General features: G+C 37.6%; 1 pseudogene; it reads right to left on the bottom strand.

The window, feature by feature from the left end:
* Positions 1 to 7,962: 7,962 nt before the first annotated feature.
* LOC149214327 (polyubiquitin 11-like) lies at positions 7,963 to 8,948 on the bottom strand (annotated as a pseudogene).
* Positions 8,949 to 15,214: the final 6,266 nt, after the last annotated feature.

Raw genomic sequence — 15,214 nt, 5'->3', positions numbered from 1 at the left:
GGCAGTTACAGATGAATTCAACTCTGAACTCTGCAAGAGATTGGCTCTTAATTGAACCGTAATAGCCATGGAAATTTATTTATAAAAAGTATGCCATCAACTACACAATTGATATCTACAGAAATAGAAGGCTAGAAAACAAGAATTATAATTTATAAGATCCAATTTACATGGTTGGTCAACATGTAGAAACCCCCTCCACTACAAATATTTTTATTGACAATGGCCCTTATAGAGAGTTTATTTTCAAGCATTTTCAAGTGGCTTCTGTTGATGAAGAAAGTGTAGTAGTAGTTCTAGTAAGTTGATCAGTCTATAAAAGAAATTCCCATCTGAAGCCCTGAGTAGGCTATGAGTGAGACTTTTTGCCTCTACATAAGAGTTCATTAGATAATGCGTTCTACAAACCCCTCTCACATACTCAACTGCATGACTGCCCTATTCAAGAGCCAGCTATTCCAATAAGCATGTGAATGAAAATCACCTATACAATTTACCAATTACAACAACAACCAACCAACAAAAACAAAAAAAATGTACTCAGCAGACTAAGGCAACAAACTAGTCAAGTAATAATCCTCAAAAGGGCCAATATAGTGGGACTCTCCATTCAACTAGGTATTACTGCTTATATTTTATCTTGATTTCAGTATATTTCCAGTAACTATTCACCAAACCATAGTCAGCCTATGTGATGAAACAATATCACCAAAAGTTCAAACTAAGCATGTTACCAATAAAACTGTTGGCTAAACCTATAAACAATCTTAATCATCCACTTCTACCTGCCTTCTTAGTATTAGGCCTTTACCAACAGGTGTGTGATTAAGTTGTTTCTCATCTTTTATCAGCTACCAGGTTTGACAGAAAAGAAGTGCAAATTTCCTGCCTCCACTATCTAACAGATCTGCTAATTTCTAAATCATTCAAAACTTGAATAGGGCCAATATATTGAAATAACATTTCCTTTGCTCGAAATTGTTTCAATCTATGATTGTTTATATAATCGTCTTACAACTTGTATATTTTTATAGAGGAGTGTGGTTTCCTAGCATGCTTATGTATGAAATTAGGTCCAAGATAAATGGCAGGAATTTGACTGATTTTAACGTTTGAGCATTTTCAAAGCATTTCACGTTCAGCTAAATAAAATACTTAGCTTGTTGTTTGTCTACTTTACAGTTTCCAGCAGCAAACAAAATTTACTTTTATACTGGAGTCTAGCCTTGAACTCTTAAATAGAACTCTACACATGTATCCTTTCTATTAAGAGTGCTGATTTTTTGTCTGTTCATTTTCTTTTCGACTGTGACTGATGCTTGTTCAAAACAATGTTGTCAGACTCTTTTCGGACTCCTGAATCTTGCCAAGTCCATTGAGTTGCCACTGAAAAGAGTAACTCCTAGACACTCTTCTGTCATAATCCCCACTTTCCAGACTCCTCTGAAACTTGCCAACACATATTCTGAGTATTTTTTTTTCTCTTTGCCAAGTCTGAAAGATTCTGCTGAGTCTTCCTGAGTCACAGCCCAGCCGAGTCTTAGAAGAGTCCAAGTCTGACAACATTGGTTTGAAACAATTTCTTTTTCAAGTCAGGTCAGCACATCTTCCTGTCCTTCCCACAATATTTATGTATGTGTCCATGTGTGTAGGATGTGTATGTGGATCTATTGCCCACTTTATTTCGTTTGAGTGAATCAATCATTGTTAAGATGAACTTTACAACAAACCAGTTTGTAAGTGAGGTGTCATGAACATACCTCTCCACCAAAAAGCTGAACCCTTGTGCAATACAAAAGTTGTTTCATCTATGGAATGAAAATTTTGTTTGATACTACCAAATTCAAACTGGATCGAGAGAAGTTTTTGTCCAATGTTTATTGAGAGTAAAATTAGTCTTTTAACTAGATGTTCTGTATAGGCAATTGTTAAAAATGGTCAACTAAGGTCAAATTCCAGTATGGACGGCTCCTTTGTATGAGATGATGATGGCATTGGATTCCTCTTCTCGAGAGGACCAAATTTGACCTAAAGCACGATGGATTTTGACAGGCAGAAATGTATATTTGAAGTCAAGCCCACAATGTTGGTTTTGGTCAAGGTCAGCCCCACAGTCATGTAGGCTCATGAAGCCCAAAAGACATGACCTTTGACCCACATTTAATTGTATAAATATAAGATGAGTTCACTCCATTTTGGCATCAACACACATGATTTTCTCTTTCCTCTCATGATGGATTCGACTTTCTTTGAGAAACTATCTCTCTCCCATACGTGCAAATTTTTGGAGGATGGATTTCCTGTGATTTTCTGCGGGTGACTTTTCTAGTACACAGAGCAGCATTGACCAGGCACTTTGACCAACTGTTTGACTGCGACTTTGATGGATTATTACTCTGCCAGCTAGGCCACACTTGTGAGCAGAGGAACTGAGCACAAACTGAGGTGTTTGACCATAGGTCTGAGGCAGGTTTAAAAGCAGAGTTGTTGACCAAGTTTTGACCAGACTTTTGAAGGCTACCTTGACTGCATTTTGACTGCCTAGAGAGGGTGAATTTTTCTCTCCTTTTACCGAATAGATTGGGCTGATTTGACTGAGCTGTTAACCGTTGACTGCTGACTTGTTAGGATAGCTTTGACTATTGTTGACTTCTGCATATGTGACTTTGACTTTTGGACATTTGATTCGGATCATCTATGGAAAGTAAATATATTGAGTTTGACTAATGTATCATTGTACTTATGGATTTCTCTCTCTGTGAACATTTGATATTATCAAGAAGAGAAGATCTTTGGGTTTTCTCCCTTGTCGAGTTTTGCCCTGGCTTTAAGTCTAAATCATGGTGTCCTCTTGTCTTGGCTTGTCTTTTGCATTTATGTTTGATTTTTTTCATCAGTTACTGTCATGTGATAATGGTCAACGTGATTGCTAATGGATTAATGTAATTAATAACGGGCTAATGGATTAATTAAGTAACTAACCTCTGACCTAAGCAAAGAACATGTTAACTCAAAAATTAACATGGTATTAGAGCTAGTTGAGGTCAAGCCCAAGCAAGAGGAGGAATGCAATCTCAAGAGATAAAGCAGTGGACTGTTAATGTATTTGAAGTATCTTTTTGCAAGCCTTAGTAAACATGAGAGGTCTCGAAAAATAATACAAGTCTAGGTATATGCAAGAGTTTCGCTAAATAGCTCATGAAGGCCATTAATCAAATCTGAAGATGCTAAAGTCCTCCTTCAACAGCTAAACCACGTGTCATGATAAGAAGTCAATGAAGAGTTTTATTTAAGAATTTGTTGATCTGAATCCAATCTTCTCATTGGATAAAGCAATCAACAGTATGTTTGAAGATCTGATCCCTTTGGCACCTTTGCATCAGAATTCTGAAGCTAGCAGTCCTTCCATCCAGTCACCTGTGCTCACATAAATTCAAGTCTTGTAAACAAAGATGTCCAACAAGCAAATTTGTTGAGGATCAAATAAGTGACTCTAGGGATACATATATTTATTTGGATTTGATCAATGAATTAAAGAGAGTCCTATGGAGCAATGAAGAACCGAGTTGTTGGCCTAGTTCTCTGAACCATTAAGAAGGAGCCAAGTGTTCCTATTGTTCTGAGCACAAGAAACAATAAAGGTCTGCTATGCAATGGAGCTATCTCTCTTTTACATTCTGGGCATAAGTATGCTTTTGGATAAGTCTTTTGAAAAGAACTTTATTCTCCTAAGAGGCCAAGAAAAGTGCAAGAACACAAGAATATGCCAAAGGTCATTTCATGAAGCCAACCTTGGAGAAAGGATTACTTTGTTCTCGATCTTGTGGTATGGAGGTAGAAATGTTATGGCTCGGTGAAATCTGTCTTATATTCTCTCTCGCTCTTCAATTCAGACAGTGAATCCGACCTATTCATGCCTCTTTTTTCTCTGAGTTATTGAAGAGAAAAAGTTTTGTTAATGTCAATTGTTTTATCTAAGAAGATGCCTACTTATTCCTTGTACTTGTAATAAGGCCAAGAAGCCTATATCACATAAAGTACTGCTATATACTATCATGCTCAGTGAATTTGGCTGACCAGTATAGGTCATTGGGGTTGTGATTTCTTGATCTCCGGGCTATAAAAGAAGAAAGGTGGTGGACTTCTCATTCCACATATTTGTAAGGAAGCGGAGACTCTTTTAAAGGATAGTTCTAAGGCCCTTCATAATTTAGGGAAGTAGAGATTTTGTATGCATATTGCAAGCCTTGAAAAGACAATCAGTGGGCATCCTATGCCATCTATATTAGTAAAATCAAGGAACCCTATTTTGTGTATTGAAGAAGAGGCCAAGTCCTTATCACTGTTACAAGCGCATATATATATATATATATATATATATATATATATATATACATATACAAGTGTTAAAAGCCTGTTCCATTCAAGCCAACTTGCAAATCAATAAGGAATATATATTCATGTCTTTGAAACCTTCATAAGAGGTGCCCTGAAGCCAATAAAAATAGAGGATGTAGTTATGAGAAGGGATGGTCCCTTTAGACATCAATCTGAAAATGATTTTTGAAGAATAGTAAAAGCCCTCCATAATGTCATTATCTAGCAGTTGATGTGATTTTGTTGAGAAGGTTTAGTGGCAGCCCTCCATGTGATCCTATTTTTGGCTAGCAGCTGAAGCAAAGGAAGTTCATCCAAGAAAAGTATGTAGCTCCTTTGTGTTGGCACCATTGGATAAGGGTGACAGTACTCTTGGAAGTCTGGAAGATAGAAGAAGTGCGAGGCACTTTGGAGCAAACCCCTGTAGCAGCCTGTGTAAACATAAAATCAGAGGTATGGTATCTCTCAAGGTGCCTCATGAAGAACACATTGGAAGAAGGATGTGCATGGTTGATCCTATGTCTTGGTGAGCACGATGAGCAGAGGGAACTGTGAGGACCCTGATTTCGGCATCTTGATTAGGTCATTGGACACTTTGATGCATTGAGCCAGGATCTTATGAAAGACGGTCTTATGAATATGGATGCCTAGATGCGAACGACCCCTCCTCATCATGGATTGGGTAATTTAATGCATATTACCCATTTAATGTAGTAATTTAATTTTCTTAGGTACTTTTGATATGCTATTTGCGGAGGTAATATTTCAATGTTCTTATAATAGGAAACATCTAAACATTCAAGTGTGCTAATGTTTCTGTCCAACATATTCAATCGAATAGTAGTCGTATAGCATTCAAAACCTCTGTCAAGGTGATTCGAACATCAAATGAATTTCTCAAAGGAGCTTGCGACAGGATGCCCCACCCACAGGTCTGCGCTTCGACTCTCGCAGGCTTCTCCGCTGAATCCACGCAAGCAAATCCTCCTCAGGTCATCAATGTTATGGTGAAGGCATTGATTGGCATAGTGGAGAGGACATTCATGGTCAGTTCAAAGCTGACAGGGGAAGTGGCCCTTGGATTAGAATGGGATGCTCTCGAGGACTATCTCGAACTACTGGATATGACAGTCGATGATCTCTCCCCAAGCCCTCTCCAAGTTCAGCTCAAACGCTCCTGGCGATGTGAAGACATTTCTCAGCGTAGGTCTCACCAATCAAGATACCTGCATGGAAGGATTTGCCACTGCAAAAAAGAAACAATAATAGAAAACAATATGACTGCCCATGCCCTAGATCCGCCATCCGCCAGGTTTCAGAATGCTTTCGTAGCACAGGCACCCGGTGAAGGCCAGGACAAGAGCCTGGCTCACCGGAAGAAACAGAAACGCTGATGTCTGAAATGTACACCCAGAAAGGTGCGTCGTTGTACTCATCGGGCATCACAACTCTAGTTTTCCTCCTGCGCTCTGCAGCCACTACTCTCCTCTTGCGCTCTGCAGACACTGCGAAGCCAAAAGTAATGAGATTGATACCATGCTGTAATCGGTTATGCTGACCATTGCACAAACCGTTTCCCAAATGAATTTGTAACCATTTTGTAACCATTCTGATCGAATGGTTGAAACTTTTGCAATCGTCTAACATAGGATCCTATGGCGTACAAGGATGACAGGTGGGCAGAGAGGGGAATTAATTTCAGAGGGAATGCCTTACGGCGTAATTAAGAGTTTAAATGCATGTTGAATAGTGATGGTCTAATCCCATGACCTCAACCTAGTTATCATGTCATGATTTGGCATGAACGACAATCCTCAACAATTTTCATGCCTACCAAAGTCTATTAAACCAACTTTTCTTCCCATTCTATTTGGTCAACTGTTAAACAATAAGCATGAAGTATACACACATGCATTACAATAAGCATGAAGTATACACACATGCATTATGTTATGTCTCTGAGCCATGGGTTTTGTACTTCGAAGTGAACCAAAAGGGGTTAAGATTTTGCTGGATTATCCAAAACGTAAGAAATGCACTACAACGTTGGATGGTTTCCATTCATAGAGATGGAACATTTACTTGAACATCTAGGGGAACAAATCATAAGATGGGAATTCCAAAGAACTTCATGAAGAAGAAGCCATGGGTTTTGTAGTTCGAAGTGAGCCAAAAGGGGCTAAGATTTTGCTGGATTATCCAAAATGTAAGAAATGGATGTAAGAAATGCACTACAACGTTGGATGGTTTCCATTCATAGAGATGGAACATTTACTTCAACATCTAGGGGAATAAATCATAAGATGGGAATTCCAAGGTTGTAGATGTATATGGAAAGTACAAAGAAACTTGTCCTTCTATTTTATTTTCATAGAAGTTTAAAGAAAACCCTGGAAATACAAAATTAAATTTTCCATTATGGGTTAGTGAAAATTCTATTTTATTTTCATATTAGTATAAAGAAAACCCTAGAAATCTAAAATTAAGTTTGCCATTATGGGTTAGTGAAAATTCTAGGTGATCTCATAGAACCTTAAAGAAAACCCCAGAAATCCAAAATTAAGTTTGCCATTATGGATTAGTGAAAATTTTGGGTGAGCATGAGTTAAAAAGTAAAGGAGAAATTTGGGACTATTCAAAAATTTGCCATTATGGGTTAGTGAAAATTCTATTTTATTTTCATATTAGTTTAAAGAAAACCCTGGAAATCTAAAATTAAGTTTGCCATTATGGGTTAGTGAAAATTCTAGGTGATCTCATAGAACTTTAAAGAAAACCCGGAAATCCAAAATTAAGTTTGCCATTATGGATTAGTGAAAATTTTGGGTGAGCATGAGTTAAAAAGTAAAGGAGAAATTTGGGACTATTCAAAGGGAAAAACGACAACAAAAGAGAAGAAAATGAAGCAAAAAAAGAGCAATCCTATTGTTAAAAAGCAACCCTAATTCACTTGGGAACAATATTGAGGTGGAAGACTTAGAGGAAGAACAAAGTGATGATGATATATTTATCAAAAGCTTGGTAAAACACTTTAAAAAGTCTTACACTTCAAACACGAGTAAAAACAACGAAGTCTTATAAAGTGTTTACCAACAAAGACCATGTTATAGAATCAATAAATTCCGCAATTTCAGAATTTGAGGACAATCTCTTGAATAAGGAACGGGTCAAGTTGGAATCCATTTCGGTTTTCATATTTTTAACCTTTAAAAAAGGTTAGGTGCCATGTCCTCTCACATTCGATGAAGTTTAAAATCATAAACAAAGTTTTCAATGATATCAACGTTCTAAAATATCTCTGTTTTATCATTCTATTCCTTTTCTAATAAAACCACTGGAAAATATATCTAAGATATATAATATCATAATATTATTTTTGGAAAACGAGTTCCAGAGCAATAGTTCATGAACACATCACAAACCATCATAAAATTAACCTGCAAAGCTTTAATTTTTATTGAAAGTTCTCTTCATAAGAGTGCCACATAACAACATACTAAAAATAACCAGTAGAACATATTTGACAGTGTATTTAATTGCCAACTAGCTAAGAATTCAATGAAATGCACGTTTAGACCATATTCATTAAAATATATGTCGATAATTTTGACACCCACCACGCAGACACAGAAAAAGGTGAAGTGTAGACTCCTTCTAGATGTTATAGTCAGCCAGAGTTCACCCATCCTCCAGCTGTTTACCAGCAAATATGAGCCTCTGCTGATTAGGAGGAATCCCTTCCTTGTCCTGAATTTTCGCTTTTACGTTATCAATCATATCGGAGCTCTCAACCTCTAGTGTGATCGTCTTTCCTGTCAACGTCTTCACAAATATCTGCATACCACCATGGAGCCGAAGGAAAAGATGCAGGGTTGACTCCCTCTGAATGTTGTAATCCGCCAGAGTCCTCCCATCTTCAAGTTGCTTCCCAGCAAAGATCAATCTCTGCTGATGGTCTTGCTGGTCATGGTTTTCACAAATATTTGCATCCCGCCTCTGAGCTAGAGGACAAGGTGAAGAGTCGACTCCTTCTGGATGTTGTAATCGGCAAGAGTGCATCCGTCCTCAAGTTGCTTTCCAGCAAAGATCAACCTCTGCTGATCTGGTGGAATCCCTCCTTGTCTTGGATCTTGGCCTTGACATTGTCAATTGTGTCAGAACTCTCAACTTCTAGGGTAATTGTCTTCTCGGTCAGGGTCTTGACAAAGATCTGCATCCCACCTCTAAGACGGAGGACAAGGTGAAGAGTGGATTCCTTCTGGATGTTGTAGTCGGCAAGAGTGCATCCATCTTCCAACTGCATACCGGAAAAGATGAGACGCTGCTGGTCTGGTGGAATTCCCTCTTTTTCTTAAATCTTGGCCTTCACATTGTCGATGGTATCAGAGCTCTCCACCTCAAGGGTTATGGTCTTACCGGTCAAGGTCTTCACGAATATCTGCATCTTTAAACGAAATCAACACAATACACAACCTGCGTAATCACGGAGCATAATTAGAAACCCTGATTAACATTTAAAGGCGTAAATAAGCCAAAAAAGCTCCCGAATTTCGCAATCTACACTCGTAGCCGAAATCATCTTTTACATATCTCAAGAAAGTTAAATAATTTAAAACCAGAAACAAGAGAGCAAAATGAATCCTCATGGGATACAAAGACAAGTTAACAGAAAGAGCATAACCTGACAACATCTATATGTCTAAAATCTGGAAGAAAAAGCGGAAGACAACAGGGAAAGGATTCGAAACAAAGATCAAAGATAGACAGAATGGTCGACTGCATGAAAGACGAAAAAGATAGAGAAAACTGATACCTGAAGGAAATCAAACAGAAGAGAGCACAACGATCGCGTTCGGAAAATTAGCCAATACTGTAAAATGCAATGAAGAAGAAGAGGCGTGTCGCCATATTAAATGGCAGTAAGGGTAAGATGGTCTGTTCATAAAGGGACACGTGTAGTCGTTCCAAACCGTTTGTTCTGGAATATCTATTATTAGTGTTGGTGGGAGACACTGCAAGGAACGTGGGGCCGTTGAGAAAGAGGCGTGGAAGAGTCGATACAGAGTAGAAGGAGCGTCCATGTAACCATATCGATCTTCGTCGTGCAATTGCTGGGGAGTTATTAACCGCATGGAGTATCAATCTTCATGGCACAATTGCTGGGGAGTTAGTAACCACGTGGAGGTATCCATCTTCGTTGTATAGTTGCTGGGAGTTAGTAACTATTTTTAGCTATTAATCTGACGGTAGAAGATGCTTCTATCATCTAACATAGATAATCGATGGTCCATAATCGCACACCGTAGCAGCTGGGGGTGTTGATTTCAGAGGGGAACGCCTTACGGCATAAATATACAATCTAATTAGTTTTATTAATTTAAATAATTTGATATATCCACATTTAAAAGTCAATTACATATATTTTTAATAACATTTGTCTTGATTTTTTTTTTTTTATATATAATTTGGATTGGAAACTAGTTGTAATGTATTTCTGTAATATATAATTTAAATATTTTGGTACGTTAGAATAATTAAATATATTTTAATTTAGCTTTATATTTTATATAAAAATCGATTTAAAAAAATTGAAAATATATTATTAATTAAAAATAATGTTAATAACTTTCCTTTTGGCATTTCTTTGTATTTTAATTTAATGGAATTTTCAATACTAATAATTAGCTAGTAATTAGTTAGGTATTAAATAAAGGGAATTTATGTGTGGGAATGATGTAAATTATTTTTTGGAAAAATAAATTATACAGAGAAAATATAAAAATCACAGGGAAATAAATAAAATATATCATTTTAATCTTGTTCATCAATATATCTTCATAAAGGTTTACAAATCTTATAATTCCCAAACACAATCTCCAATATGGAAGTGCATGGGAACTGATGAGCATTGGTATTGTACCAAGGATGTTGCAACTCCCAAGGGCTTTTCAATTTAAATTATCAACCCGGGGTTTGTACAAACCTAGAGGTGACAGTGCTATATGCACAACATGTTAAGTTCTACCTATGTCACCCTCATTCATGAAATCAGATCAAGGTGTTCAAAGACCACTACAACTAACTACAGTAAAAACTTCTTATGAAAGTATAAATGAACATGATTTTGACTACAAAGATAAAAATGTCATTCGTTAAATGTAAATGTTGATTGAAATTGCATGAAAGGAAAATGCTAGTCTATTTACAGAAGTAAATCATGTTACTCTACTTGCAAACTTAATCAAATCAATAACCTACTTGCATGCATCATTTGTCTACTCACACTTGCTTGAAAATGAAGAATCCAATCTTTAACATACTTATGACAAAACATACTAATTCTAACTATGTTTTGCTATCTGATGGTTGCAGTGAGGAAAGGATGAAGTTGGAGTTATCTTAGAATCTTCCCTAATAATCAAATCATAGTTTGGAGGCCATTATTCAACTTAACTATGCCAAAGTCAAAGTATGGAACAAAATTGGTTGAAGAAAACAATGCTATAGGTTTGCTATAGGAGGTGTTACAGTGAAGGGATCTCTACTTGAATGGTTCATGAGGCATAATACTTGCTAAGGTTTTGCAAATGGGGTAGCAAGCTAAGTGGGCTTGATTGTGGGGAAAACTCCACAGTTAAGTGCACTTGAGCCAGAGGCGATCTAGGATGGGTGACCTCCCGAGAAGTCCTGGTTACCGGGTGAAAGCATTGGAAGTGATGATTGACGCTATGTGATTCATTTCACTAGTTTCAATCCCACTTCTTCACCCCTGTGAGCATCACCCAATGCAATGAGTGCTAAGTGAACTATTCAAAAATCATGAGAAATTAGTTAGTTACGACTACCTCTCATGGAAATGGTCATACGTTAATGACTTACTTAATGCAGTTGAATCCCAAAATGACATCTAATATAATGGACTGCGTAAACCCCCTAATACTTAAGGTCATGCATTGCTACAGGAGGCCTTGTTTTGTTACACGAGGAGGGTCCAAGATATTTTTGAGGATAGAAATGTTGTCTTGAAGGCAAAGGAAGGTGTATGAAGGTAGACGGAGGTGAATGAAGGGTGTGGAAGCCCCTTAGAAAAGCTTCGTTCCCCTCAGAGGTCTATCTTGCACCAAAGTTGATGCCCACAGTGCCCTTCATTTACCTTATCAGAGTGACTTGGAAGATTGGAAGCAAGGTGAGGTGCCTAGGAGGAAGATGGAAAGGTCCAAATGGATATGGAAAGGTCTTCCCACCCGGAAAATTGACACATTTCTTGTAGCTATTCGAATACATGCATCAAATGATCATTATTGTAGCAAAGAAAATTAACATGGAAAATACGAGTTGAACTTTATTGAAGTCTACTCTAACCTACAACACAATTCCAATTGCCAAAACAATCCTTCTAACTCCTAATTTGTAGAGATTAAACATGCAGGAGGATTGCAATCCAATACTTAACAATTTCCCAGAAATCATAAAAAAAAAAATTTTGAGTTATTATTGTGGATAATTCCAATCACTCCTCCCATAAGAGATTTGATAGGCAAGCCTACAATTACAAGTTTTTCTGATATAACATCTACTGAAACAAGGAAAGGATTACAATGTCTTGAACATGAACAAGAGATAAATACAAGAGGGACTAAAGCATATGGGTTGGGCCCCAACCCAATGGTTTAAGCTTTCCAAAACAAACTCAAATGCAGAGCCATGGTAAACATTTCATTAACATAAAATTATAGTCACATACATCATATGAAAGATAAGAATAACAATGTAAGCATGAGTCTCTTAGTAGCTACTCTGAGTTTCAAACATAATTTGAATCCTAATGAGTGTTTCAACTAGTTTATTTATACACAAGTGATTGAGGGGCAAATCCCTTGAAAGGAGGAATGCTCCCCTCCAAAATATCGAGATTTGTGGATCTAGTTCCCGTTGACCTTGTCATGCACTTGGAGTTCCTTAGTTGCTAGTGAATTCAAGTTGTTGGTGAGGATTTTGTGATCTCAAGTCGAGTTAGGGAGTTAATGAGGTGGACAAGCCCCCTATATTCTCTCTAGGTGTCTCCATCAAGCCCCTGCATGGTAAATATCTCCAAAAATGCTTCTTTTTCCTGCATATTAACCACATTAGGCCACATTAGGCCACATTAGGCCATAAGATATGAAAAATACCCTTTAATATTCCTAATAAGCATATTATGGCTAAAAAAGTGAATGAATGTGAGAAACAGAGAGCTTTAAGGGTTGGAGGATAGCACAATGAACCTCAAAATGTACCTATTGATGGGCCCCATCATCACCCCCTTGTTGAAGGTGTTTCTCATCCTTTGAGAAACTTAGTCACTAATGTGTTCATGCATGGCCTTGGTGGCCACTCTGACATCCCAATGCATCTCATATGGTGTACCTTCGTGTGAAAAAACATGCATTTGCCTCTATGTTTGTCCATTCTTTTTGTTCTTCTACCTGGTTCCTTCTCTCTTGTAGGCCCAATAGTAAGGGAGGACTGAGTTTGAGTCCTATCCATTTGATCTTCAGCCTTTGCATGATCCTTTTGTATAATGAGGTTCTCTCCAAGGAATTCCTTCATCTTTCTAGAGAGTGATACTCTCTGATTTGTAAATTGTGAGGCAAGGCATGCTACCTTCTTTGAAAAACCTGAAAACTCTCTATTCCCGACATCGCAAAGGTGTCCTCCAAATGTAGGATGGATTGATGTAGGATGGATGGTGCTAAATCAAAATCATAGGAGATGATATTATGGTTACTAATGACAACCTGAGGGCTTAATAATTCTGCTCTGATGTATAATGTCTTCCTTTCTTCTTTTGCCATCACCTTCTTTACTCCTTGAGCTCTTATTTCCTCATGGTCAACCAAGAGACTAATGCCATAAGTTCCATGTCTCCCAATCTTAAGTTGGGGTCCCAAAAATTTATATCTATTAGGATTAGATTATGCACGTAAAACTCAACTAGTTTTTCCCTATCCTCAATACTTGCCTCTTTGCAAAGCTGAATGAACTGTTTATAGTCTTGGAGAGGTAAAGATCCATATTGTGCTAGTGCATTTATCTGGAATTGCAACACTACTCCTTGAGGAAAATGGCATAGGATTTGGATGGTTTCCTGCATTGTATGGCTTCCATAGATAAACTTGCCATAGTAGCAAGTTGTGTCTCTTTTTCTTGCAGCTTCTCTCTTAGCCTTGTGTTTTCTGTCTGTAGTTGCTCTCTCATGATTGACTCCCTTAGTTTCAAATCATTCAATTCCTTTCCCATTTCATTGAATTTCTCTTCCATGAGGCCCACATCTTCTATCTTTTTGTATTTTGCAATTTTCATCCATCTATGTGTTTTGCCCCTTTCCTTCTCCAACTCAAAGAAGAGTGGTATAGAAAATTTCTCAGGTATAATCCTACCTTCCTCAACAAATTTGTAGTAGGATTCTAGATTGGGTTGTGGATCAGGCTCCTAGAGCTCTTGGAGGTATTTTTCATCTTCTTTTGGGGTGGTTTCCCCTTCCTGTAACACCTCCTGTTGCTCCTGTAGCATCCCTTGTTTCTCCTGTAGCAGCCCCTATTTCTCCTGTAGCTCTTATTTTTCCTATTATAACGGGAAACTTGTGTCTTGTCTTAAAGGTGACTGATCTAGTGGTTAGCCTTCTCGTGGGCAGCACAGGTTTCTTAGTTTTGGCCTTAGGAGAGGTAACTTCTTCAATATTTCCCTCACTAGGTCCCACTTCTCCCTTTTTTCTTGTTGACTCATCAATGGTGATATGGATTTTTGAAGGAGGCTGAGGCTTCCCTTACCTTATCCTGGTGCTCTTCCTTGTTTTAAATTATAAGGTACCTTACCTTGGATTCCTTATTTGTTTCTTGACAGGTGTGCCCAATGTGGCAACCACTTCTTGCTCTATGTTTCCTGGTGAAAGGATTATTTTCTTTCCTTCCCTACTTGTCTCTTGAGGTTTAGGGGGCACCTCACGGTTCTCCTCCTCTACTTATTGCTTCTCCCCTTATTTTCCTTCCTATGTTTTTTCTTCTTCTTCCTCTGTTTCTGCTACCTCCTCTTCTTCCTTGGTTTCTACTTCCTCCTTCTCTTCTCTACCCGCAATACTAGAGGTTGGTGTTCCCTCTTGCCAACAACTCATATGCATCGAAGGCGATCAACCCATATACCAGTAATTCAATATATCAATGTTCTCAATATATTATCACTGACACATTATATAACATTTTGTACTAGTTAGTGAGGGAAATAATCTAGTTAATATCTCCAACACATGACCTTACAAACATCCTTGTAGCAATAAACTGTAGGTGAGGATCTCATGCACTATATTATCACCCATCATGTATTATACGCAGTCATCCTAGTTCGACTTCTGTAGTAAGTATTATTGCAACTTCACTTTTGTAGTAGTGATGACATTTTTCCACACCTCACATCACATCCAAACTCACCCCATTTTCCACAAAAAAGCATCATGGAATATATTCCATATAAGCAGTGACAAATTTGTTTACTGGACCACCACCCTTCTCGGGATTTTAGAAACTACTAAGCCAGCCAAATAAAGACCAAGGATAATAGCACCTTTAGTATAGAAAATGGTTAGTGAAGGGAAGTTAAGTCAGGATACATTGAGGGTAGCTAATTGTTTTGAAAGGCAAGAAATAAACTTTGATTTAATATTCTCTTCCCTCTGGCATTCTCATAATCACACCACTACATGAAATTTTGTCCCATAACATTCCATATTTCCTAAATTGCATCAATAACTCTTGTCTGGAAGTAATTTATGTCACCATATCTCTTATTATTGTTGACTATTTCA

Source organism: Pinus tabuliformis, chromosome 1_1, assembly GCF_031772625.1.
Source record: "Pinus tabuliformis cultivar Carrire ecotype Pingquan chromosome 1_1, CPIR1, whole genome shotgun sequence".
NCBI lineage: Eukaryota > Viridiplantae > Streptophyta > Pinopsida > Pinales > Pinaceae > Pinus > Pinus tabuliformis.
The sequence above is the reverse complement of the archived record's forward strand: the minus strand, read 5'-3'. Positions and strand labels throughout refer to the sequence as shown.